General features: G+C 40.6%; 1 protein-coding gene across 2 annotated transcripts in view; it reads left to right on the top strand.

Moving 5' to 3' along the window:
* Window positions 1-25537, top strand: part of ARL15 (ARF like GTPase 15) — a 538502-nt gene that overhangs the window by 420939 nt on the left and 92026 nt on the right. The window contains exons 8-9 of one of the 2 annotated variants that reach the window (XR_014241860.1): window positions 7493-7652; window positions 8050-11097. The gene's annotated coding sequence lies outside the window, so the exon portion shown is untranslated. Of the gene's footprint in view, window positions 1-7492; window positions 7653-8049; window positions 11098-25537 lie in introns of those variants that run through there. The other variant, XR_014241859.1, reaches the window with a different exon arrangement.

Raw genomic sequence — 25537 nt, 5'->3', positions numbered from 1 at the left:
TATAATTTTAGAGTGCATTTTCATTAACCTCTTGACCTAATGGTGGAAACAGAAAGGAAAAGATACGTGGAGGGGGCGGGAAGTGGGAGTTGCCCTTGGGGAGCCCTCATTTTCAATGCATTTGGAAGGAAGAATAAAACTTTAGGAGAATGTAGATTCCCTGCCATCTCTTTCCCTTAGCCTGGGTCCTGGAGATCTGAAGTTCATGCTGTGAAATGCATTATCACATCATGTTGGGAATTCCTGGATCCCAAGGGTTCACAACTTTTGGTCACCACTGAGTCAGCATGATTAAATGATTTGCATCTCAGGGTTAAATGTTTTCCAGCTCAGATGCACAGAGTGACTGATGAGCCCATTTTGGCACCCTGCCCCACCCACCTTGTACTGATTTAGGAACATGAAAAGGATCCCTGTAAAGGCCCAGAAGCCTCAGATGGGATATCAGTTTCCCCTCCCCTTTCCCATATTCTCTGAATAAAAAACTTTCCTTCCACCTACTGTTTCATCGGAGCTGGAACTTCTGACTTCCCATCGTAGGGATTCATCTGTGTGTGACCTCTTCATAAAGTGGCTTTCTGTGAAAACCAATGCAAAGAGTTTAAAAGGCATCAAGAAGAATCCCTCCAACATACATGCTTCTTTCCTAACAAAACAGAGTGAAGTAAAAAGCGCATGATTCTAATATCAGATTTTCTCTACATTCCCATCTTGCATTCCATCTCTGCTCCATGAGGCTGGCTCTGATCACTGGGTCCTGGTTTAGACAGGCCACCAAAGATGTTCTTAGGCTTAGCTCACCCCCACTTTTTTATCCTCTCTTCAAGTCCTCAGATTACAGGGAGTTCCCATGGGACATTCTATTTGAATAATCACTTTTTACAAGGAAATGTTTCAAGCTTTGTGGTTTAGAGCAACTTCACTTACCATATATACTTTGTGAGGTCACTGGTGCCCATTCTGGAGAATAAGGAAGGGGACTCCTCGATTTCATGCCTTGCTGGGATCAGCTTGGTTTATAACCCAGTCTGACTCCTGACCCCCGACCCCCTACTGCTCCAGTAGACATTTCCACAACTATGACCGACTTAGACACAGCCATCAAACTGCGCTTTAAAAAAATCCTCTGGGGGAAAAAAATGATCTGCAAACTACCAAAGAATGATGAATTCCTCTTTTTTCTTCTTTTTTTTTGCTCAAAAATCTCTCCCTCTTATTCTGAAGCTCTCAAAATATTCTATAGAGATTGTTCATCCTGGTTCTTTTTAGCAGCAACATTCCAACCGTGGAGGTGCGTTGACAATATTGTCCCCGGAGAGGAAAGCCCAGCTCCAAGCACCAGGGACAAGGTACATATTGACAAATGAAAATAAGACTTGAATAAGCATCGGGTTCCCAGGTCTCCCTCAGTCCCCTGTTTCCTCATGGGATATAGGGAGGTGGGGGAAGTGGTGGTTTCAAAAAAGCCTAAGATCACTTACATCACAGGCAACCCTTCCAGAAGGTGTGAAATCCAGCCTAGAATGCCGCAACCTTTGCTGACAAGTGATTCATTGAGACAAAGGCTGGCGCTCCAGCATCAAAAAGATGTCAGACCAAACACCAAGTGCCTATAAATGATTGCTCTGCAAGCAGCGGAATGACTAGAAGACCTGGCCTGATGATGCCTCCACGTCTGGACAAGCTTACGGAAGACATAGGTGGGAGACGGGGGCAGGGGGGCGGGGGGGGGAGCTCTCTTCCGACGGAGCCTGTGAAGAAGGCCGTTTCTGGAGAGAGAAGTGAAACCACGATCCTCACCTGAGAGGCTCACGTGGGGATGAATGATTTCTGGCTGGTTTATGTACAATATATGGAAAGGTCAATCAGAAAAATGTGGGTCAAGGGCACCTGAAGGCCAGACTAGTATGGTGTGATATTAAATCATTAGACATATAAATAGAGTAAATTAAAAATGAGGAGATTTGGTTGGAGCGGAAACTGCTCACCAAAAGGCAGAGACAGGAATGCAAACAGCAAGTCTGGCTGTCATTCTCTATCATCTGGAGCAAGTCAGGCTTGGCTCTGGACCTTCTCCAGTTGTTTTACAACTTTCTAGACATGGGGTGTTTCAACCCAACGCTTCTATTAAGCTGCTTCAACAGGATTTTTCAGATGACAGCTTGTCAAGACTCAACTTACCATGGTCTTTTTACAGGTTTATCTCACAATTGGAACTTTGGGTTTTGATAATTTTAGGCTTTTAATTTATTCGTGCATTTAGTATGTTTTTGTTGAACACCTACTGTGTCCTAGGTATTGTGTTAGATGCTTGGGATACAGTACTACACAGAGCAGTCTTAGTTCCTATCTTTGTAGGACTTTTACTCCTGTAGCATTTGGTTAAGTCGGGTTATTTCTATGACTCTAGAGAATGTTATTCTATTTGGGGGGCATTTTTATAGTAAAATTGCAATTTGAATCTCTAGATTTTTCAATATTTTTTCTTGGTCCTAATTTCTGGTTTTCAGCCCTCCTAATTTAAAATTGTCTTTTAAAGCTGTGTAGTTTCTTTTGAGACCATTAATAAAACTAGAAATCTAACACACACGTACACCGAAAAGGCTTTACCTCTTTTTAGTGTCTTTCTAAATAGAACTCTGTAAAGCTAACACCTTTTCTTCTGCTATTTTACCACTACAACAACGAAGCATGTGTCTAGCACACAAATCACTTCCAAAGTGCAAAACCAAACTCTTTCAATCACCTACTGTTCTTTTCATCTTTTCTGTATTCAAAGGGCTTTATCTTTTTCTCTAGAGCAGCTTGGTCTCGTGTTTCTGTCTGGTGATCTGATAAATGATCTATATTTGAAATGATGAATCTCCAAGCACAAAATTCTTCTTCAGTGGCAGTCTCTTGTGTTTTATACCAACTAACAGTAAAAGCCTCTGTCTTAAAAAAAAATTCCACAATTCACACACCCAGGCAGGAATTACCTGTAAGCTATACAACCCAGTGGATGTTTTACCCAGTTAGAAGCAGTAAGTTTCAACTGGGTTTCAGGCTGCTTTGTTTGCTTCTCATTGAAGATTGGAAACTTGGAGAGACCTCTTTAAAGGCATTATTTATTCCAAGATGATACTTGTGTAAGGTTGTTCCTTTAGGAGGAGTTAACACATTTTGGATTTAAAGCACTTTTGCAAAGTCTATTCCAACACCATTTTCATTTCCCTGGACACCTGAAGTCCATACCATTCTTCCCTCACCAGCCCCAAGCCCCATGACAGATGTGCCTCTCAGAGAATTGCAACATCCCCTATAGTCTACCAGCCTGGGTAACCAGGTAGAATCACAAAAAGAAACAGAAACAGAATCCTTTCTATTTCTGTTCAGTTTGTTACTTTCAAGTCATCCCAAATTTTTAGGTAAAACAGCAAAATTCAGTGATTAGTTAAAATGTGTGGTTTATACTTTGAGGTTCTGCCCCTAGTGAAATAATGGATCTGGGCAGTGCTCGTCAGTGTCTGCTAACATCACAAAGAGGGAAATAACCAGGCATTATGTGCTTCCTGAGGGAGTATACAATACCACCGATGAAGTATTCTGACCCCCAAATTGAACCTGAGTCTGATCAGGTCTCTGGATCTAACTAACAATTTGCAGAAAATACAGGAACAGAGGTGTGATTTAATCACCTGTGGTGATTTAATGCAATAATTAGAATCCAGACTATTGGAAACTCAACTGGACAGATGAGTTGGTTTCTTAAATAAATGGCAGGAAGGAAAAAAGGAATAGAGGGAGGAAACCTATGGAGTGAGTCTTAAGAGCTCTATCAAACAATTGCAGACTATAGACCCTATCTGGTTTCTGGCTCAAACTACCAAAATGTAAAAAGATAAAATCAGAGACACTGAAGAAATTTAAACACTTACTAAATATATCATAAATTAAGGAAGCATTGATTACTAGGATATTTTAGGTACGATAATGGAATTGTGGTTGTGTATTTTTTAAAGGAGTCCTTATCTATCAGTGACATATGTTGAGATATTCATGGATGAATTCTTATGCTTGAAATTTATTTCAAAATAATCAATTGGGTGCAGAGAAGAACAGAAGTAGGCGAGGATATAGATGAAACAAGATTGGTGATGATTGTTGAAGCCAAATGATGGCAACATGGAGGTTCAGGATAACTTGCTGTCTGCCTCTGAATGTATAACTGACATTTCCCCAAGAAAAAGTGTTTGAAAGAGAGAAAGAAGGAAAAGAGAAAGTGAAGAGAGTGGGGGAAAAAAGCCACAGAATAGAAGATATTTGCAACACAAAACCAAGTCTGTTGCCAGAATAGATTCAGAACTACTCAAATCAAGAAGGAAAAAAAAACCAATCAACTTAATGGAAAAGTTAGCAAGAGCATTGTGAGATGTTACCATGAGTTAGCACTATCCACTCATCAGAATAGGTACCATTAAAGATAATACCAGGAAAAAGAAAATAAGAAAAAAAAAAATGTGTGTCAGTCTGGCATGTTAATCACCACTGAAAATTTGTGTCCTGATTCCAAGAAGGAAGTTTGTAGCCTAGCGACTAATCCCCTAGTTTTTGGAGTCAACCAGAACCAGCTAAGAGTTCCGTTCCACTCCTTGTTAGTCACATGACTCTGGAGAAATCATTTAACTGTGTTGTAGTTTCTCTACAGTTGAGGTAATATACCTACTTCAGAGGGCTATCATGAGGATTAGATAACATCATGTGTGGAAAATGCTTCTCGTGGTGCCTGGCACATAGGAAACATTCGATAAATAGTGGCAACTATGATTGCAGGAAGTATATTTGGAGAAATCTTCCCTGTGCATTTCTTAGGTAGAAAGCTCTGTAAGAGCTGAGGGAAGAGGAAGTTCCATAAAAGCCCGTCCTCACCTGGTCACGGAGTCTTTCTAGACTAGGTCAATGCACCTCCAGTGACCTCCATGGCCTCAGTCTTTCATCATTCAACTGCCCATTCATTCATTTATTCATTCAACAACACTGACTGAGTGTATATTATGTGCAAGGCATTGGGCTATATGTACTGGAGAGAGGTAAAAACCAATTAAAAATATAATCTGTTATAGTGCTCAGAACTAAATATTTGCTAGTTAAATATTTATTCCTTCAGAAGTCACTGGGATTTTTTCGTACTTTCTGTGTCATCATTAGCTTATAATCACAGAAAGGCATTGCTTATGTGTGTTGCCTTTAACAGCGCTAAATACAGGAAAATTTCATGAATATTGCTGACTGGCTGACAATTTCAAGTTAGAGACGGGTTTTAAGTTTAATACATTATTTTCATAGGGCTGGGATTGTATAAAGGTGACCTTTACCATCAATGATTTAAAAAGTGACTCACTTTCATTGGGGAACATATAATGATTATATAAAGGAGAAAATAGAACATAACTATAACCCTAGAAAGAATCATAATAATGTTGTGATATGTAACCCTTTAATCTCTTTTCTATAATTTTACAAAATTGGGTCAGACTATGCATGCTGTTTTAGAACATGCTTTTTATTTACTAATATATAAGGAGCATTTTTCCATGTTGTTGGATTTTTTCCTAAAACATGATTTTTAATGGCTGCCTAGCACTTACAAATACCGTTATTTATCTCATTCCCTGTTAGATATTTGGATTTCTGTTTTAAATGTCTTTGTAGTAGAAAATTTGTGTACATTTCTTGATGACTTCCACAGCGAGCAAAATGACAGGGTTTGAAGTAGAATTACAGGGTCAAAAGGCATAAACACTTTTAAGGTTTTAAAACGTGTTCTCAAATTGCCCTCCCAAACTGTATCAATCCACAACTCCAACCAGTGACTACAGGTCGGTTCCTATTTCTCTGTTACCTTGTGAATTGGGCTTTTGAATTATTTTAATCTATCCTGATTGAATAGGTAGAAAATGACATCTTGTTTTAATTTGCTATCGTGATAACTTGCATTTTAGCAAGACTTTAAATAAACAAAACAACTTTGGTCATCACTTTCTGGGGAAGTAGAAGAAGTGACCACTGTTTAATTCTGTTTGCTCAATTGTTTAACTCAAACACTTCCCTTCTACTTATTACATGATGTTGACCACGGGGAAGATACGCAATGTATATTATATATATTTTTGTGGGATGAAAAGATTTATAAATAAACACCATGTACTTATGATGAGTCCATTGTATAGAAATGTGAAAGGAGGGGCGGGAAGACATAGTAGAGGCACAAAAGAGGCAAGGATTGTATGTGTTACTCTCTTGCCCAGAAGGAAAGAATGAAAACACAAATGGAAAGGTAGGTTAAGGTCAGACTGTGGAGGGCCTTGAATGCCAGGGCAAAGAACTTGGGTGAAATCTAGTGGTCATTGGGGAGCCAATGAGTGTTTTTAAGAAGAGCAGCATAATCAAAACAGCTATTTAGGAAGAGTAACCTGGGGCGAGTGTGAGTCAGAAGAGGGAAGTTCTAAGATGGTTACAGGTAACATTGTAGAAGAAAAAATATGCTAAGATGAAAGATGTAGCAGGAAAACATTTGTCAATGGGAGCAACAAGTAAATTACTGAAGCCAAACTGAGGGCCTGAGGTAATGAAGAGAGAACTATAAAACCAGCCTTCTTACCTGTATTACCTGCTTCTCACCCCAGAACCCCACTGTCCACAACAGTGAAGACAAGATTGGATGCCTCCAAAGGTGGACTCGGTGAATTTCCCTGATGCAGATGGATGAGTAGAGGTTCTGCAGCGTGCTGCTCCCACCCAGCCACCTGTGGAAGATTTCCAAACATCAGAGGAGCTCCACAGGCCACACAGAAAGTGCTTTGCTGAACACACTCAAGTTGCCTCAGATAATAAGGTGTAACCAATAAACTCACCAACAAATCAGGGTGGCGCGGTTCCATTTCTGAGGCTGTATGGCTGGGCTGCTGTGGTAACTGGAACAATGTTTCATCCAACGACAGCTAGATGGCAAAAACTCTATTCTATTCTAGTCCCCATTCAGGTTTCACTTCCCAGGTGTGCAACTAGTGCACTCACACAGGGGCCCTTACTCGGAAGGGCCCTGTGCTTGACTTAATGCCCTGGTCTCACCATCTTGAAATTCTTAATAATCTTTGAACTTGTATTTTGTAAATGAGGTCCAATGGGATGATGGAGCCTGCGTGTGAGTAGAGGAGATACTGCAATGTGCGTGTCCTTGCCTGCCTGTTCATGTTGTAGTGTTTCTGATGCCCCATTAACATAGAATTCCAATGGACCCACAATGTGTGTGATCTCAAACCAAGTGCAAGGCAAGCATGTTCAGTTCATGACTGAGTGTGAGGGGGTACTGATATTTCTCAGAGGCCATGCTTTCCATCCAAACCTGAGCTTGCTTGAAATACAGGGAGAAGGCAAATGGCAGTGTAAGAAACAGCAGCAATCAAGGAACTCAAAGGAGAGGAATAATAATTTTTTCCCTCTATCTTTCTAGGTTCTTGGCTGAGACTGCCCGTGTAATAAAAGACAGATTAACAGGAGAGAAACAAACAAGGTTAATAACATATATACCTCCTGTATACATGGAAGATACCCAGGAAAACTGAATAACTCCCCTAAATGGCCCAAGCCACCACCTTAAATAACATCTCCAGGTAAAGACAAAAGAAGATGTTGGGGGGCAGTGGGAGGAAAGCCAGTTATGGAAGATTATCAAGCAAAGCACAGTTAACCAAGGGCATGGTTGGTATGCAGAGTTTAGTCAGTTGCCTTCTCCAATGATAAAGAGTTTCTGGAGGCTTAGTAATCCTGCTCCTTCTGGTACAGAGATGGAGACACCCTTCCTTAACGGACATTTTTCTTCTAAATGCAAATTTCTCTTACAAAAGGGTAACTTCTCACTTTTCAGACCTTCTCCTGTATCTGCTATTTCTTAAAAATAACCAGCCTAAAATAATCCTTATGCTGAAGAGATATATTTGGGGTGGCAAATTCTGCTCCCCTTCAAACCTTGTCATGTTTTTTCTTACCTGTGTTACTTTCATGTCTTAGCCAACCAGTTACACTGAAAATAATGACACAGAAGGAAGAGGAAGACAGGGCAACCCATAGTCCCAGTTCTTTTCAGTCCTCTCTTGCTACTCATCAGTAGCAAAAGGTACAAAGTTGGTGGAATGTGTGTGTATCAAGAAGTGACATAAAAACAGGTGAGTTCATTTTGTGTAAAGCACAAGTGCATCGTCTGAGCTATGAAATACAAATTGTGTAATTTCAGTGATTCTGCAAACAAGTTAAAACTGGCACTCAAAGCTGGCATTGCATAATATAAAAATGCATGGTAAAATTTACGTTAATAATTTTAATTTTTAATTTTTGTTGACTTAGAATGACATTAAATGGCGAATACAGATCACCATGGCCAGTCAACATCAGGACCTTGGAAGAAAGGAAAAAGCTTTATATTAATGACATATTTCCCTACTCTTTGAACAAGGGGCCCTATATATTCATATTGCATTGGGCTCTCCAAGTTATGTAACCAGCCCTACCCTCAATACACATATAAGCTCTGAAATTAACTGGGTTTGAATTCCAATGTTGATACTTGCTGACCTCGGGCAAGTTGTTAATCTTTCTAAGGTTCAGTTTCCTCATCTGTAAAATGGGAATAATAACAGTTCATGTCATATAACCATAGGATCTTTATAAGGATGAAATGAAATACTATAAATAAAAAAATTAGCACCTTGCCTGCCACATAGCAGATGCTTAATAAATGTTAGCTCTTACAGGATAAATTGTTAGTTACTGCAGTCACTCTTGTGCTCCACCATGTGGTGATGCTGATGGAGACTTACTCTGTGTGCTTTATTTGACCAGCCTCTAACTAGCTGACCCCCTTTCTCTGTGGCACATGCAAACTCCTCGAGGAAGCTTATGTCAGTCGTTCCTGAGTGGAAGACACTCTTATGAGGCTGAGTGCTGGTGAGTCACTGCCGTCTTTTGGATGGCTGACCCCAGATAGGGCTCCCATCCTTAATCCCATTAACTATAGCCAGGATAGCAGGGTTACGTGCTACAAATCATAAGAAACTCCTAGAAGAAGACCATGGGGTGCAACAGTCTCTTTGACGCTGCCAAGGAGGGGGCAATGTAATGAGTAGGCGCCTCGAGTTGTTCATCCAGGAAAAGGTCTGGCTGCCTTCTAATGTGGTCTTTGAAATGTTTGAAAGCCAAAAAAATAGGTCTTTTTGATCATTTGGTTATCTACTAGGGATCAGATAGATTCATAGGTACATTTCCTTTGACAGAACACAGCCCTGAAATCATAATCCTACCTTTGAATGCACAGAAAAAAATTATATACTTATATTGACATGACAGTCTACAACACTGAAAGCTTTACTCCAGCAGACATCCAACAGGGCTTCCGAGGGCGTGCTCTACAGACTGGTATAAAAATAAACCAGAAAAAAAAGAAAAAGAAACAAACCAGAATAGTCATACAAATGCAGATTCCTGGGCCGTGCTCCTAGATCAATTAAAATCAGAATATCTATGAGTCATGAATCTGCCTTTGAGTGTTTGTGGGCAGCAGAGGGCAGAAGAGGGTGAACAATGATAAAAAATGAATTAGGAATAAGGACATTTATTTTTCCCGGAGCTGTTAAACTCAACCTACATCAGGCATGTTCTTCCTAAAGTTGTGGTTGGCCGTTGCCCTGGAATATAAGCTTACAGGTTCTTTGTAGTCTGGGGGTTCTGAGTACCGAGTTACTGTGTCATCCTCTGTTGAGATATGAAGGAGCCTTCTAGAAGTGGGATGAGGTTCTGGATCTGAGAAAAAGGAGCAGGGTCAAAACTGAGGACTCTGAAGAAACCATTTGAAGACGTGTGAGGGAAGGTTTTGGTACGCTCTACACCAGCAGGCATCAAGCTACATTACACCTACACTTGGGTTATAGGAAGATGTTCCAGTGAGTACACGGCAGGGGAGTTTTATGGAAACCAATTTCCAGATCCTCATCTTACACAGGTGTTCGTTCCTAAAGCTGGTCTGCCTTAAATTGAGTCAGCTTCTGCTGCTTCACCTTCCCTTCCTTTTCACAGCACCCCTTCTCCCACTTTAGAAAAGAAAGGCAGACCTCTCATCATCTGGGACAGTTGGTTAGGCTTCCAGTGACCCAAGAGCTGAAAGGTGGGCAGGGTCAGAGAAGGAAAAGCAACTGGAGAAATGACTGCCGTGAAAAGAAATCAGTGCTTTAACCAAATGCCATGAGGCACTGCAACAGCCTCCCAAACTTATCTTGCCTCCGAAGACCCCTGATAAACATGCCTTCTGCACTTACTCTGGCCAAATGATCCAAGTTGTCTGATCATCAAATAAAATCAAAGAACAAGGGATCAGAACTTTGAAATGCATTCCCTTTAGAATGCATCCATGACCCCACCTCCCTGCACTCTGCAGACGCTTGTCTCCTTAGCAGGGGTAGGGGCTGCTACCCCCCTTCAATACAGTACCTACAGTATGGGGCTGGAAAAGTCATCAAAAGCATTAAAGGTATTAGGGGTGTTTACTCCACATTCCTATCTAGTTGCTGCCCAATTAACATGATTTGCAGCTGAGAAAATAATACTCTCCTCCGTCAGAGATAAATTGGCTCCCCAAACTGTGAAACAAAGGGAAGAGAGCCGCTGATGTTTATAGAAGTTATTGCAAACAAATGCACTTCAAAAGGAACTGTGGTGACAGATTCTGTTTCACAGGGTCCTCCCAATTCTTCTCAGCCTCCCGAGACCCTTCCTCAGACTCTGCCGGGTATTTTCACCACTGGCCTGCTGCTTTAAGATATAGTGCACTGTGTGCAATTACCCTAGTCTAGAGTCTAGACCTGTCCTGCCCAATACAGTAGCGACTGGGTACTTGAAAGGTGGCTGGTTTCAACCTAGGTGTGCTGTAAACATAAAATACACACCAAATTTCAAAGACTTAGTACCCCCAAAATGTAAACTATCATTGATAATTTTTATATTGATAACATGTTGAAACGATAATTTGGGGGATATATTGGGTTAAAACATTAAAAGTCATTTCACCTGTTTCTGTTTGTTTATTTAGTGTGGCTATCAGAAAATTTAAAATGACATATGTTCCTCACATTTGTGACTTGAATTATATTTCCAACAGACAGCATGTCTGTCTAGACTGTGGGTTCGGCAGCCTTGGGCGAAGGTTGATGGGAATGTAAAAGTCCAGTTCTGAGTGGTAAATGAAGTTGGGGAGATTTTGGGCTGGCAGTGACCCCTCTTGCCGAAAAGAGGTATATTTGTGACAACTGCAGCATGTGGAGCCCAGGCTAACAGATTGTAAACCTGCCTTCCTTCTGGTTCTAATACTTACTTAACCTCAAAGGAACTTTAAATTTAAACCAAATGGCATGTGAGATTTTAGTAGACTGATGTACTGCTCTCCGTTCAGCCATTTGAGAAATCCTACTGAGGTCTCCGTGCAGCTGAGTTCCAGTCACCACCATATCCCAATGGAAGTCTGGCACAGCACTAATGAGCTGATGAGATTTTTTCTCACTTGTTTGATACTAAATAGGAAAGCCTTTTGAATTAAACGTTTACAGATAGTGTGAAAATTAGAAATGCGGGTTTTAGCTGAGCCAACGACAACAGATCCAAGACTGCAGTTGCCTGATGGTAAGAGAACAGTGCTTCTGGCTCCCATCACTAGCTCCATCACCAGCTTGGGTAAGTGGTGAATTACTTTTTTCCAGTGGTGAATTACTCAACACACGGGGTTCACTGGGTTTGTTCTACTGTGGGTACAGCTCTGTCCTAAACGCCATTATTTAAGATAACAACTTACTGCTCTAAGCCAAGAATTTAAAGCTTTTGGATTGTGAGGCTGATTCCATTTGTTTTGCTCAGAGGCTGTTGCCAGACCTCGGCATGGGTCCCTCAAATAACAACGGCAGCAGCAACAATAATAACAGCAAATATTTATTGAACACTTACTATGTGCTCTAAATATGTTAGGTCACTTAATCTTCAGCCCTATGTGACATAAAAGGTTTTTTGGTTTTGTTCTGGGGTTTTGTGTTTGTTTTTTAAGTTGCCCAAGGTTACATAGTAAGTGGTAGACCCAGTCTATTTGACCAGAGCCCACACTTAGAACCACTCTGCTATTCTTATGGAGAATAAATATTAAAATCTCAATAGCATCCTTCAGAAATAGCAAAATGATGAATCAGAACTTCTCCAGTCATTCAGGGGGCCGGGAACATATGTGTGAGCCAATGACCACAATGTAATTGCTTTCTATTACCATGATGCTTTTTGGATAAAAAGATGCTTCGTAAGAACTTAGTTCACACAGAACTACCTGAGAATAGCTTCCAGATTTTACTTTAGTAAAATCTTCCAAAATTGGAGGTAACATGGTGTAGACAAGACAAACTTTCTTTCACTGTGAAAGTCTTTCTTCAAATAAAATCTTACCCTTAGATTAAATTTTAAAACACCAATAAAAAGGGAACTGCTCAGACCTCCACAAGCTCATCCATCTGTACTGCACAATATGGCCCCAGGGCACCCACACAGCCTGTTAGGTGTGCAGAGCAATGTGGAACTACTGGAGAACCAGGTTAGGAGATCTGGATTTGAATTCTAGTTTTGCCACTTTCTACTCCTGTGAGCCTCTCTGAGCCTCCGGACAATTGTTGCTCCCATCAGGTAGCTGTGATTCTCCACAGTTCTCTAGAAAAAGAAAGTCGATCAGGTTGAGCTTTCCTAAAAAGAATCTTATCTCCATGGGTGCAGAAGGGAAGGTCTTGCCTTCCCAGGCTTCTCACCACACCTCCCTTTCTTGAATTGGTGCAAAGAGCCAATCCCTAAATTGAGTTTTCACCTCTGAAAGTGGCCTCACCAATTCCCCATGAGGCTGAGGTAGACCATGGCAAAATTTCTCCAAATGACTCTTTCCTGACGGGAGGCACAGAACATTGGGAAGAGAATGGGGAAATCAGAGGCTGAGCAAGGATCTTAGAGATTTAAGAGGGACCTGTACACAAACCAAATGCACCATGGAGCTACACGCCATCCAAAGCTTTTGTAGCAAAGCACAGGAATTTCTTTTGCTCTCTTCCCCAGCCCCATACCTCCATTTCTTTCCTCAAATTCTCATGAGGCTATACCAGGAAAGGGATACTATGAAGTTTGGGGCTCCATGGAGAAAAGACACTTTTCTGAAAATCAGTGTTTCAATAGAAAGCACCTATGGATGGATGGTGAGTGAAAACAACATTTGAGAAGGCTTTTGAATCGCAGAGTATCTTCTCCTTAGCTGAGGAGCTTGTCGAAGAGAATGATTAGAGTAATCACAGGATTATCATTCTACTTCTCTTGTCCCTGTACAGTGTTGTCATATCTCGTCCGAACTAGAACAAGAAGGATTTGCTACAAAGTGCCTTCCATGTGGCATCATGCACAAGGCTGTCAGTGCTGCAAAAATAAGCAAGTAAAATCCAAAGACATGGCTCCTGATTTGAAGGGCTTGTTGGGAATTTAGACATAGAAAACTGAAACCATTCCGGGCAGTCAGAAAAGCTACTGATCAATCCCTAGGGTGGCTGTGCTATCATTGAGATGGGTCACATGCTCTGTTCCTCAGAAGGTTATCAGACTCTGGTAAAGAGATAAAGAGTTGTGTGGTGTGCATTAGGGGTACCAAAAGCATCTGTCTTCTTAGGGTACACGTGCTGACCCCTTCATGGATCCCCCTAGTTTCCCCTGGACTGGTCACCCTTTTTATGGATCTCATTAACCCTCCTGGGCCTGTCACATCTTCCTTTTCAAAGAATTGCTGATGGCCTTAGTACATATCTGTCTGGATGTGTTTTCATTAACTTACCTAAACCCGGAAGCTTTAACTTTCCAATAACTTACTAGGCTTGATGCAAATAGGGGGAAGAAAACTGTGTTAGCCTGTTGTCAATATGCCATGCTGAAAGCATTCCCCAACACGTGTCAGCTCTGCAGCTCACTTAACTTTTCCAGATGTGGCTGGATGGGCTGCCGAGTCGGTGACATTGCAGATGAATGGCCACAGTCCATATAGGCGGATGAACATGGGTACCTTTGATGTGATGGGGCGACTCTTCTCATCTATTAGCCAGAAGGAAAAGCCATTTTCTTCTGTTGAGCCCTCAGTTTATTCCCACCTCAAGGAGACCGTATAATTAGCGTATATCAACACTCAGAACCAGGGTCTGGGGCTCTCATTCCAACCCGCTGAAAGTGTAGCCAGCAGCCCCAGGGGAGTCAAAATAAAACTTATGCCAAGGAGATCTGTAGGCTGTTCTTTTACCAGGCATGATGTCCATATATGTAGGAAAAGGGTTACAGTTAATGTGTTTATCCAAACTTTCATCCCCAGTACACAAAGCAAGGCACCTATGTCCCTTACTCTCAGATACAGTTCATCCTCTCACAACCTGCATATAGAAATTTCAGAATATAATAGCTCTCATCCTCCAGGGAGGAAAACAATGATTGGAAATGCAAAGAAGAAAAAGAGCTGTTTAGCCTTCTATCTTCCTGGCAGAGGTAGTAAAAGAACTTTCTGGTTTTCTTCTTCAGCAGGATGCACAAAACTTTGGCATCACAGTAGCACTGGTTTAAAATATGCTTTGTTTTGAAGTATTTAGGCAAGTTATTGAACCTCCAGGAACCTTGGTTTGCTCATCTGGAAAATTGAGGTAATACCTTGCAGAGATATGGCAAGGGCAAAGACCACAAATGTAAAACCACAACATAATACTTGCCACATCATAGGTCTCAGTATTTACAGCCATTTGTAACAGTACAGTGGAAATCATTTTTTTCTTCTAGTTGGTACACAGTACATGAGGCTGGTAATTAATGAGCCCCTATGAGCCTGGACATTTAGAAGTTACATTTGGAGGCTGACAACAGGCTTAACACAGAAATTTGATAGGTCTAGTGACCAACTTATTTGAGGAAAGTTATCTTGTCCCAGTCCTTTTCCAAGGTTGACAGCAAATTAAAATCTATATTTGCAAGCAATTGATTATGGAAGGTCAGTTGTTGAAAACAACTTTATACCTTTTTAAAAGATTCACTAAAGAGTTTTGGTTTTCTTTTTTCAGTTGGGTTTTTTTTTTTTAATTAATTTATTTATTTATTTTTGGCTGTGTTGGGTCTTCGTTTCTGTGCGAGGGCTTTCTCTAGTTGCAGCGAGCGGGGGCCACTCTTCATCGCGGTGCGCGGGCCTCTCACTGTCGCGGCCTCTCTTGTTGCGGAGCACAGGCTCCAGACGCGCAGGCTCAGTAGTTGTGGCTCACGGGCCTAGTTGCTCCGCGGCATGTGGGATCTTCCCAGACCAGGGCTCGAACCCGTGTCCCCTGCACAACTACTGCGCCACCAGGGAAGCCCTCAGTTGGGTTTTTTTTTAAGTGACAATCACTGCACCACCAGGGAAGCCCTCAGTTGGGTTTTTTTTAAGTGGCAATCTCCTCCCCCAAAGTGCATTACAATCTGAATATTATTTTATTTAGGGAATGTCAAGGGGTCCATGCAGTTCTTAGGACATACCTGCCATCTTTGAAAGCTGTGACTGGGTGAAGTTCATAAAGACCTAAAGGGTCAAAGTGGGAAAACAGTTTCAGAGGCAGGTGTAGTAAAATTACTTTTATCCTTGTGTTTCCCTGCAGAGGAGTGACTGGGCTTACCAGATAATATAGGTCCATGTCCAAAGCATTTTGTGTTTAACGTGGTGCTCTGGCAACATGGCTCCCAGACCCTTCAATCAGGTAATGATAGTTAATAGTTATACTTCTCTCCCTTAAATCATAGAATTACCGAACATAGAGTTGGAAGGAAATAGAGAACTGTAGCCTAACATCTTCATTTTATAAATTAGAAAGCTGACAGTGAGAGATTATGTTCTTGGCTCATCATTATTTGTTTCCTTCCAACCCTCACCCCACCCCATTGCCTGTGGGCTTGGCCACATGACCTGTGTTGGCCAACGGAATGTGGGTGGATGTGGCATTTGCTTCAGAGCAGAAATGTTAGATGCAATTGTATGGCTTGGCTGGGGTCCTCTTGTTTCAGTCCCCCCCGCCCATGAGAAGAGCATCTCCTGGCTGCACCTTCAGTCTGGGTTTTGGAATGAAGCAGAGTTGCCACCAATCTACATGAGCAAGAAATAAATGTTTGACTAAGTCTGTGAGTTATTAGCGTTGTTTGGTTTATAGCATAACTTAGTGAGAGCTGACTAATACAATGGCCCAGGAGGTTGAAGTGATTCAGCCAAAATCACACAGACACTTTGTTACACAGCCTGGGCTAAAAGACAAGTATTCTGTTTAGAAGTCTACTACACTTCGGCTTACCAAGTGCATGCCCAGAACCTGGTAGTGTTTGGCACAAGGTAAGTACTCAATAAATATTTTTCCATAGAAATGAATGAAGGAAGGAAATAACTGAAAGTTCTGTTGAACTGTTTCACTAGGTAGAATGGTATGTAGTTTAGTACTTCTATTACTATTAATACCAAGTATTTGGGGGCACCAGCTGAGGGTCTTTTGTGTATTATGTGCTCCAAAAGCACTACCTCTAGTTATGATGCATTCCTATTAGGCAGGTTTTTTGTTGTTTTTTTTTTAAAGTAGAGGGAAGGATTATTTATTTATTTATTTTTGGCTGTGTTGGGTCTTCGTTTCTGTGCTAGGGCTTTCTCTAGTTGCGGCAAGTGGGGGCCGCTCTTCATCGTGGTGCGCGGGCCTCTCACTGTCGCGGCCTCTCTTGTTGCGGAGCACAGGCTCCAGACGCGCAAGCTCAGTAGTCGTGGCTCACGGGCCTAGTTGCTCCGCGGCATGTGGGATCTTCCCAGACCAGCGCTCGAACCCGTGTCCCCTGCATTGGCAGGCAGATTCTCAACCACTGCGCCACCAGGGAAGCCCAGGCAGGTAGTTTTAGTCTTATTAATAGACAAGTAAACTGAGGCACAGAGAGATTAAGTAACTTGTCCAGTCACAGAACTAGTGACAGAAAGAGAAACAACTCCATTTGTTCTAACTCCAAAGCCCTAGTGTTTTCCATTGCTTCACAGTTTCTTTGCTGGAGATGGAAATTGTAATTTGGGTCGTTTACAAACAATTGAAATATGCAGCTTGTGTTATAGCATGGCCCCTGTAAGGGGGTAAGTTGGCAGAGCTTCTCACGCAGTGTGTGGCAGCCACTGGCCTGCCAGTAGCAGGTCACACTGAGGCCTGAGAGGCAGGTTCCCTCAGTCCTCAGGGTATGGGGACGGTGTGTGGTCTGGGGCCAGCCCCCTTTGATGGAGAGTGGCCTCATTACTTTACCCCTGTAGGCCATGCAAATATGATTGTTTTCTATATGTGCCAGGACACAAAAAAGTTAGAAAAGCCCTGGGTGAGAATCAGTGGTTCCAGGTCAATCTAGCCACAGTGTGAGTGCATAGTTTTTAGAAAATTTTGTCAGCCAAATTTCTAATGGGACCTGCTTTACTATTCTGTCACCCACATTTTCCATTTGTCCTAAATCTCTCTCTTTTCTTTTCTTTAATTGGAATTGTCTGGGAATCACCTTAAATCCGTTGTGGAATAAGTCAAAGAATCGGTGGATAGATGGATGGATGAAGTAACAGGGTCAAAAGCAATTGAGGCAAGTTTTGATTGCAATTAAAATGAGCTTCTTTAGATGGAAGCAACCCCACTGTCCATTGACAGATGAGTGGAGAAACAAAATGTGGTATACACACACAAAGGAATAGTATTCAGCCTTAAAAAATAAGGAAATCTTGTCACCTGCTACAACATGGATGAACATTGAGGACTTTATGTTCAGTGAAATAAGCCAGTCACAAAAAGACAAATATGCAAGATTCCACTTATATGACGTATCTAGAGTAAAGTCACAGAAACAGGAAGTAGAATAGTGGTTGCCAAGGGCTGGTGGGCAAGAGGGAGTGAGAGTTATTGTGTGATGGATTCAGAGTTTCAGTTTTGCAAGATGCAAAAGTTCAGGAGGTTGGTTGCACAACAATGTGAATATACTTAACACTACCGAACTGCACACTTAAAAATAGTTAAGAAAGTAAATTTTATGTTATGTGTATTTTACCACAATTAAAAAAAAAAGAGCATACAGTAAAAATGAGCCTCTTTATTCTGCACAGAGGCTTTGGTTATGCTGTTGCCTGATGTGGTGCTGCTGTGGTCTGGAAGTGTAGGAGGAGATACTATCTGACCACTAACTTGCTTCTTATGGAGTCACAAAATCCTGCTGGTTCTTTGTACATTATGTCCTCTGGTCAGGGCTGGCTACGTAATTTATGGAGCCCAGTGCAAAAGGAAAATCCAGGCCTCTTTGCTCAAAGTGCAGTGCTGTTAATGGTACTAAACTATGAAGATTTTCCTTTCTTCTGTGAACTCTCAGGTTGTTATAGGGGTTGTTTTTTGTGTTTTTTGGTTGTTGCGTTTTTTTGTTTCTGCTATTTTCTGTCATACTAAGTAAAGAAAAATTACAAATTAAAATATGACCATGAATTTTATACTGTGCAATGCCAGTTTTAAATGCAAATATGGGAGCATTTAACTTGTACGCAGAATCGCCAAAATTACACTTCAATTTCCATAGCTCCCCCATACACTCACATTTCATTCTCACCAGAACCATGGAAACTACACAAAACTAATTCACCTGTTTTTATTTCACTTTCTGATACGCACACATTCTACCAACACTCTGCTTTCATCTCACTGATGAGTAAAGGATTTTAAAAGACTATTAAAGAAGGATATGGATGAGTAAAGGAGACAAAACTATGGGTTGCCCTACCTTTCTCTGTCCTTCTATGTCATCATTTTCAGCATAAGACGTTGGCTAATACAGGGGAGTAACACGGGTAAGAAAGGATATGATAAAATTCCTTGGTCATGTTTCTTAGATGTGATTTCCTTCCTTCTGTGTTCTAACTCAGTTTCCACAGGAGGCCTGGCCTCTTGGGTTGTTAGTGCCTCCACTTACTCAGTTACAGAAGTAACACACTTCACCTGTGTTCCGTTTGCCTCTCACTGGACTCCCATGCATTTTGGTCCTCCTGGAATTCTGTGCTCATGAAGCATCTTGAATGTTCTATGCACATGGTAGCAAGGGCAGTGGACAAAGATTGCATATATATGCATACGTCCTCCACTCATGCATGTGGTCCATTGCCCCACTGGACTTCACTTATGAAACACAAGTTCAAATATAAAATTATTAGAAATTTCAAGACAGTGATAGCCAAGCACGAACCAAGTGCAGGACCCGTCAGCTTGTCGAGCCTTGTGTGACCACAGAGTTCACATGCCCGTGAAGCCAGCCTTGTCTCTGAGTCCATCCCTTCCCTCCCAGCCCCACAGCCACCATTCTAATTCCAACTCCCCTTACTCACAAGGATCGAGGAATTTTAAAACTTTTCCTGCCTTCTCTTCTAACTCATTGCCTTCTCTTCTCATTGCCTTCTCTTCTAACTCATCCCTTAAATTATTGCCAGTTTAACTTCCTGAAAGTGATACTTCCACACATCACCTCCCTGCTTCAGTCCTTCGATGGAGCCTTATTGTCTATGAGGCTCAAGTCCTTCATAAAAAATTCAGGGCCTTCCACATTCTAGCCTTAAGAGAAACGTTGACTCTCTTTTAAACATTACTTTTGGGGAATTCCCTGGTGGTCCACTGGTTAGGACTCCGCGCTTCCACTGCAGGGGGCATGGGTTCAATCCCTGGTGGGGGAACTAAGATCCCACATGCGGCTTGGAGCAGCCAAAAAAAAAAAAAAATTAAAATTAAAAAAATATATATTACTTTTGTTCTTCTACCAAAAAAAATAAATCCCTCAGAGCACAAAGGTTGCATCTGTAATTTACTGGCTTTTCTATACTACCCTACATAGCACACTGCATTCGTTGCTCAGCAAATGCTTTTTATTGGTTAGGTTTATCGAGGTATAATTTACATATTTTAATATTCACTCTTTTAAGTGTACAGTTCAGTGAGTTTTGTAAATGCATATAGTTATGCAACTGCCACCACAGTCAAGATCTAGAACACTGCCTTCACCACAGAGGGTTCCTTTGTGCCCCTTTACAGTTCATTTCTTGCCCTACCCCTAGCTCCTTCCTGGCAACTGCTGATCTGATTTCTGTCCCTATAGTTTTGCCTTTTCCGGAATGTCATCTAAATGGAATCAAACAAAATGTAGGCTTTTGTGTCTGGCATCTTTCACTTAGCATAATGCAAAATTCATCCATATTGTTGTATATATCAGTAATGTGTTTCCATTGTGTGGATGCACCACAGTTTATTTATTGATTCACTAGTTGATGGGTATTTAGGCATTTCCCGTTTGGAGCTATTAACAAGGGTGATAGAAGCATTCATGAATAGGTCTTTGCTATAAATGTTAGCATACAGGTTATGTGGACACATGTTTTTCTTGGATAGATGCCCAGGAGTAGGATTGCTGGGTTGTATGGTGAGTGTGTGTTTAACTTGGTAAGAAACTGCTTAACTGTTTTCCAAAGGAGCTGTATCATTTTGGCATTTCCACCAACAAACTAGATTTCTAGTTGCTCTGCATCCTTGCCAGAACCTGGTATTATCAGTCTTTTTAATTTAATTTAGCTATTCCAGTAGGTATGTTGTGGTATCTCCTTGTGGTTTAAATTTGCATTTCTCTTCCAACAAACATTAAGCATCTCTTATTGTGCTTATTTGCCATGGGAATGTCCTCATTGGTAAAACATCCAATTCTTTTACCTATTTTTTAAACATTAGGTTTTTCTTATTATTGAGCATATATGTGTATATTTGTATGTATGTATAATATATATATGTATGTATGTATACACACACACACACACACACACACACAGACAGAGAGAGACAGAAACAGTCTCTGGAATACATACATATTCCAGATATATCCTTTATCAACTATGTTTTGCAAATATTTTCTTCCGGTCTCTGGCTTATCTTTTCATTTTCTCAACAGTATGTTTCAAAGAGCAGAATTTTTAAATTTTGGTGAAGTCCAGTTTATCAATATTTTCTTTTCTGACCCAGGCTTTCTTTTACTTATTCAAGAAACTTTTGCCTGACCCACGGTCGTAAGGTTTTTTCTCCTATATTTTCTTCTAGAAAGTTTATAATGTTAGCTCTAGCATTTAGATCTGTGATCCATTTCTAGTTAATTTTTGAAGGAAACATTTATTATTTGATGTGTAACTATGTTGCCCAGAATACAACCACTGAAAATCTAACTCAGGAATAAAAAGACATAAGTCATAGAATGAAGACCAGGGCCCTGTAAGAAAGCTCGGAATTGTTTCTTAAAGGCCCTGAATAAGAACATTTTATATATATATATATTTTTTTTAATTTATTTTTAGCTGTGTTGGGTCTTCGTTCCTGTGCGAGGGCTTTCTCTAGTTGTGGCGAGTGGGGGCCTCTCTTCACTGCGGTGTGTGGGCCTCTCACTATCGCGGCCTCTCTTGTTGCGGAGCACAGGCTCCAGACGCGCAGGCTCAGTAGCTGTGGCTCACGGGCCCAGTTGCTCCACGGCATGTGGGATCTTCCCAGACCAGGGCTCAAACCTGTGTCCCCTGCATTGGCAGGCAGACTCTCAACCACTGCGCCACCAGGGAAGCCCATATATATACTTTTTAAATTAGCACAGCTTTGCTATTTAAAGATTTGTGTTTCAATAAATTTTGAAATTCCAGGTCACAGATGCTATCAAGAGCAAAATCCTCAAGTGGGCTGGCAGATGAAGGACACCCCTCTGGATATTCTTGATTAACCTGCTGGATGTTGAGAAAACTCCAAACCTATTTTATTAGCTGTGAAATGGGTGTGATCATACTTGACATGAAGTTACATTATAGGCTCGCGTAATCTGAGTCAGAAACCGTGTAGAGGGTCCACAGGGATCCCAAATTTAATTGTGATTATTGCTAATTATACTAATTCTCAATGAAAACTGCTACCAGCAAGCTTGCCCATGACATCACTAATAAGGGGTCCATTGACTTGCATGTGTTGTGAGCATATTAATTGTAATTATTGCTTTGGCAGCTGCAATGTCTAACTCCATAGGTGTTTGTTCCATTAGTGATTCATTATTTCAAAGTATTCTGGCAATGATGAGTCTGTGTTACTGACCAAGGCCCTCCTGTGATGAAATGTGATTATTTTGTGGGATTTGTGACTCTTCTTTCATGACTCAACTCATTCTGCCCTCAACACATGGCACAGTGGTTTAAAACTGGAATGGGAGAAAATGATTTCAGTTCAACTACTGGAGTTTTTTCTTTTTTTTTTAACCCTGGGAGCAGGTGCCTTCCCATAAATATTTTTCTGAACTGGAAGTTACCATGGGAAGTGGGTGGGTGGTCTAGATATCAGACTAAGGGCCTGGCAGTCAGTGGTCTGGATCTATCTTTGTGTCTAAAGGCCCTGGGCAATGGCAATAAATACAGAAGTCCGAAGGAGTGATGTGGCCCTGAGCCTGAACTCAGCAAAAAGATAAAGAGAACTGCCTTCCAACGACTATTGTTAAACACTTAGCACTTTGTATTTGACATGCTTTCAACCTTTACTTACTCTCCACTGCAGCCCTGTGAGTTAGGGCAGGACTCTCACAGGGAGAAAAGGAGAAACCGGGAGGAGGTGATCAGGGCTTCCCTGTCCGCTGGGCCTTTTCAGCCGGTCTTTGGTAACATTTTGAATTACGAGTTTTTAGGGGTTGGAAGCCCTTGCTCTTTCAGTAAAGTTTTTTCCCCTTAACCTTTTAGCATTAAAAACATTCAAAAGTAGAAAGAAACGTATAATAAACTCCCATGACTTCATCTTCAACTATTATAAAGTCATGACCAATCTAATTTTATCTATCTCCCACCCCTATCCCCCCCACCCTGCTGAATTATTTTAGAGCAGATCCCAGATCTATCTTTTGATCTATAAATATTTTGATACCTGTCTCTAAAAGATAAGGATTTTCTTAAGACATAAATTATCACACCTAAAAGAAATTGTTAATAATTCCTTTATATCCAGTCAATTTCCCCAACTATCTCATAAATATTTTTTCTTCAGTTTTTTTTTTTTATTATAACCAGAATTCAAATTAAATTCCATGAACTACAATTAGTTGATGTCTCTAAAGCGTCTTTTAATCTAGGGGTTTCCTGACTGTCTTGCTTTTGTTTTTTCTTGTAATTTATTTGTTTAAGAGACCAAATCATTTTTCTTGTAGGATTTTGTCCTTCATTTTGCTGATTGCATCCCCATACTATTTTTTTTTAAAAACTTTGTTTCTTGTATTGTCTGCAAATGGTGGTTGGATCTAGAGATTTGATCAGATTAGAATTTTTTTTCTAAGAGCACATCATAGTGCTGTATGTTTCTATCAAAAACTCATGATTGTCTCTCTTTTCATTGGTAGCCATTGATGATTGTTGTCTGGACCCATTCATTCATTAGGAGTATCAAAATGGTGATCTTCTATCACATATTAGCTAGAATACTTCCATAAAGAGAAAATTCCCCTCGCATACTTTTTGGTTACCCAGTGATATAGTTTGTATAGGAGAGGCAGAATGACTGCTTCATTTCCCCTATATATTATCAAAATATTGAGTTAGTTCTCTTATAGCTTCCCAAGCTATGCAGTTAAGTTTTTTAATTTTCCAAATTTCAATGTGATTTTATAGATTTAAACATGTTTATTTGTTTTACTTTATTGGATCTATTATCATTGTGGTTGCTCAAATGGGCCCATATTTGACCAATGGCACCCCTTTCAAATTGGCTTCTGAGTCTTTCTGACGTAGCCCTTGTATTGTTTCCTAGGGCTGCTATAACAGAGTATCACACACTGCGTGGCTTAAAACAATAGAAGCTTATTATATAGTTCTGAAGGTTAGAAGTCTGAAATAAAGATGTTAGCAGGATTGGTTTCTTCTGAAGGGAAAATCTGTTCCATGCCTCTTTCCTGGCTGCTGGCACTTGCCAGCAATCCTTGCTTTTCCTTGGTTTGCAGAAGTATCCCTCCAGTCTCTGCCTCCGCCATCACATAGTGTTCTCTCCCTGTCTGTAGCTATGTCTAAACTTCCCACTTTTATACAGATACCAGTCATTGGATTAGGGGTCACCCTAATCCAGTATCACCTGATTTTAAGTTGATTACATCTGCAAAGATCCTATTTCCAAATAAGGTCATATTCACAGGTACCAGAGGTTAGGCTTTGAACATATCTTTTGGGGGACAAAATTCAACACCCAATAACACCAATAGTCTTTGATAACTTTATTGCTTTCTGGTAAGACAAAATGTTGCAGACTCATTTTTTTACATTTCCCGTTGCAGGCCCAGAATCAGCTCTCACTCTTATAAGTTGGAAATGATGTTTAGGGACTACAATCTGAGTACTAGGAGTGTTCATTTTTACTGAGTTAGTCATTACTTCTAGGCCTTTTTAAAGGACAGAAATTGGAAATGCTTTTATATTTTAAAAAATAAAACACATTATAAATTTATAACTCTCACTTCCAATCCAATTTCCAGACTCCAAGATTTAACCCCATCAAACTATCACCTACTACTCCTTTTTCCCATGGGAAAGTCCTCGTTTTCAATGACACAATATAATTACTCTTTTACTTTATCCCATAATACACACACAGCTGTCTCAAAATAAAACTAACACTGCCACCAACAATGTGATCACTGAAACCGGTTTATGATTTTTAAAATTATTCTTGCAATTTTTTTTGTCCTCAGAGTACATTCCACTCAGGATGGATAGTGAATTTATTGCATTTTATTGTCATGTGAAACAGTTTTTCTATGTGTAGTTATGCCACCAACATGGTGCCCAGTTAGGTTCATTTATATCCATTTATTTTCAGTGCTTAAGAGCTGTCTTTTTAAATTAAATTTTGTTCTTATAAATATGTAGAATATTTTCAGAGCTTCAGGTTGTCTAATCTACAATGCAAAGTATAATCGCAGAAATCTACCTCTGTGCCTGTTCTTTCTACCTTGTCTCCTCCTCCTTCAGAAGTTATCATTTAGGGACTTCCCTGGTGGTCCAGTGGTTAAGATGCCGCACTTCCAATGCGGGGGGTGTGGGTTCAAACCCTGGTCAGGGAACTAAAATCCCACATGCCGCAAGGCCAAAAAAAAAAAGAAAAAGAATAAAAAGAAGTAATCATTTAGACATTTTTATCCTTGCATTTTTGCATGTTGATCTTGTATTTTGCAAGCTTGTTGAACTCATTTATTAGTTCTGATAGTTTTTTAGTAGATTCCTTAGGATTTTCTAGGTATAAGATCATGCCATCTGTGAATAGAGATAGTTTTCATTGTTCCTTTCCAATCTGGATGATTTTTGTTTCTGTTTCTTACCTAATTGCCCTGGCTAGAATCTCCAGTACAA

The sequence above is a fragment of the Balaenoptera borealis genome (genome assembly GCF_965194805.1).
Source record: "Balaenoptera borealis genome assembly, chromosome: 2".
NCBI classification, from domain to species: Eukaryota; Metazoa; Chordata; class Mammalia; order Artiodactyla; family Balaenopteridae; genus Balaenoptera; species Balaenoptera borealis.
The sequence above is the reverse complement of the archived record's forward strand: the minus strand, read 5'-3'. Positions and strand labels throughout refer to the sequence as shown.